Below are 3,151 nucleotides of genomic sequence, written 5' to 3' on the forward strand. Positions count from 1 at the left end.
CAAATGTAGCTATCTTGTCCAGAAAGAACTAAAGAAAAATGCTAAATAAATGCTTCTAATACTAGTAAGTAGTACACACATAAACCTGAAATTTCATTTGCAAAACAGACTGACCAGTTGACTCAACTCAATGATACAGAATTATCCAAAACCCAGAAGTTAGTATGTTTACCTACATTAAGGGAGGAGTTATTTGAACAGAAGAGAAAGTCTGAAGACACAGTATAGCAGCAAATTCCCCTTAATGTGCAATAAAAAGATATAGAAAATATCCAGAAACTCTCATCTATGTGAGATAACGGAGTCCTCAATTTAAGATACTCTTCTCTGTATATTTCAACGTACACTAAAGCAGTACTATTCTAAATTTCCTATACCTGTGATAATAAAGGGTAGCCAATTTGAACAAATGAATAAATTTAATTGAGAAAGAACAAAATACTTTCCAAAGAATATATTGTTATCATTTCAGATACACACAGAGACACACAGACACACGGACACTCACTCTCTCTCTCTCTCTCTCTCTCTCTCTCTCTCTCTCATGTGTCAATTTTTTTAAACAAACAAGAATACAGATCTTTAAGATCTGTTATACTTCTTACACCCAGGAGACAAAGAAGAAAACAGTATCAACATGCCTTCCAGAGCTCTGATGTCTGGGTGCCCTCAATACTGACATATTGCCTAAATGGAAAAAAAGAGCATTCAAACCCAAACTAATTCTTCTCATTAAAAACATAGTCAATTTTTAAAAATCACATTTAAGAAAAATGTTAACATAATGTAGGATATATTATGGACTGTACACCACCTTAATAGATGAATTTACTTTTCTTCAGTTTTCTGAATGTTAAGTCACTTCTAACAATAGCATAGCATTATTTCCTATTCTACATTCTAACCTTCTTCCTTTAAGATTATAATTTTATCAGATAAATCTGATTATACAATTTAGTTATGTGTAGTTTCACCTATTTAGCTTTGATAAACTCCATTCTGCACAACTCTACAAATTTTATTTAATGAAACAATTACAATGGCTACTACTACCCAATGTTGTTGATAAGTAATAAAACACAAGAGGTTTACAAGGAGTTAGATTAATTCTCACAACAGTATAGGGAAAAATTACTATCACCCACAACTTTTATATTAGTAATATAAGTTCAACAGCTGAGTGCCCAAATTGGAACTTATTTCCAGTCAGTCTGATTTCCAAGCCCTTTAATTATTATACTTGTTGTTATTAAAATCTCGTTGTAATAAAATACCCACCACACCCTTCCAAATAGAGCACACAAAACTAACACAGTTCCACTTGGTGAAATTTAATGGGAGAACAAGACAAGGGAAAGGGGCAAGAGAAAGAAGAGAAACGAATGAAGAGAAGAGAGAGCATGAGGGCAGAAGAAGTCTGCCTTTCATTTGGAATATGACATAACTACTCCCACGTGGAATTGGGATTTGGACCAAAGGAATACTGGGAAAGTAGGGCTGTTTCCATGTCAACAGTTACCAAATGGTGTCGCTGCTCATGGCAATTCCTGATACCAACAATACTGCTGTTATAATTCGACATATTTCAAAAAGTAGTTCACAAAAAACAAAGTCTATATACACAAGGAATTGTTCTTTCATCATTAGCTGTTACTAGTTCTGCCGCATGACTGTTATATTTATAGAGATGAAAGTAAATATTATCTAATAAGGAAAATTACTGACTTAGAATAACCAGAGATTGTTAATAAGAATTATTATAACCCAACTATTAGGATAACACTACGTTATAATAATATTACTTCTAATAATCCCCCTGGTGTTCCAAAATATGATAGTACAGGTCCTAAAACTGCCACCCATTTCTACTTGTCTCAAAGTCTGGGCAAATTTTTCGTTCACTGTGACAGCCAATTCTGTGAAAAACTGACTCATAAAAGGGCAGTGAAAGAAGAACACAGACTGGAGACAATTTAAAAAAAGTCTATTCAGTCCCAAAAAAAGGACATGTGCCTGTTAAGATAAAGGAGAGAGCAAGCAGTGAAGATCCAGGTAAATATATTTAAAATGCAAGTTATACCAGCCCTCAAGAAACACCGAGAAGTCAACAAAATGATCTGAGTATTAAAAGGAAAAAACAAAACAAACAAACAAAAAACCCCAAAAACCCCAAACCACTCTTTCTCTTCAACAAGGTGGACAAGTAGCAGATACCAATATGCAGATCTTCATGAAGACCCTAATGGGCAAGACCATTAGTCTTGAGATTGAGCCCAGTGACACCATCAATAATGATCCAAGACAAGGAAGGCATCCCACCGACCAGCAGAGCTGATATTTGCTGGCAAACATTTGGAGGATGGCCACACTCTGTCCAACTACAACATCCAGAAAGAGTCCACCTTGCACCTGGTGCTGTGTCTGCACAGTGGCATCATCGAGTCATCCCTTTGTCACCTTGTCCAGAATTACAATTGTGACAAGATGATCTGCCACAAGTGCTACTCATGCCTGCACACAGTGTAGTCAACTGCTACAAGAAGTTCGGCCACTCCAACAACCTGAGCCTCAAAGAAGAAGGTCAAATAAGGCTGGGGCCATACCTGGCCTGTGACCCTGTGACCAAAGAAAATCCATTGACAGGGGCAAAAAAAAAAAAAAAGAGAGAGAGAGAGAGAGAGGGAGAGAGAGAATGACAAAGAAAAATATCAAGCTGGGCCCAGGACTTAAACCCTAGCATTCAGAGACAGAGGGCAGGCACATCTCTGTAAGTCTGAAGGCAGCCTGGTCTACAAGGTGAGTTCCAGGACAGCCAGGGCTATACAGAAAACCCTGACTGTAAAACAAAACAAAATTCTGACAATTAGCTTTCCTGTGTAAAACCATTATGACTCTTTAGCATATCCAACAAAAATTCATGTATTGGTGGCAAGAAAATACACTGTTAACTATGAATACTCTATGCTGGTATAGAACACCAGACAAACCCACATTTGGAAAACAGCTGTGTAAGAAATATAGTAAGAAACACATTTAAACAACTAACATTATTGGATTTTGTACTAAAAACTGAGATCTTACGAGTAAACTGTAGTGGTTTGGCTTGATGCTGCTTGTATATTATTGTTCATATTGGTTCCTCAAGAGGGGT

General features: G+C 36.5%; 1 pseudogene; it reads left to right on the forward strand.

Annotated features, from left to right (window-relative positions):
- Positions 1 to 2,218: 2,218 nt before the first annotated feature.
- On the forward strand, positions 2,219 to 2,561 carry Uba52-ps6 (ubiquitin A-52 residue ribosomal protein fusion product 1, pseudogene 6; annotated as a pseudogene).
- The last annotated feature ends 590 nt before the right edge of the window (positions 2,562 to 3,151 follow it).

This window comes from Rattus norvegicus, chromosome 2, assembly GCF_036323735.1.
Source record: "Rattus norvegicus strain BN/NHsdMcwi chromosome 2, GRCr8, whole genome shotgun sequence".
In the NCBI taxonomy this organism is placed as follows: domain Eukaryota; kingdom Metazoa; phylum Chordata; class Mammalia; order Rodentia; family Muridae; genus Rattus; species Rattus norvegicus.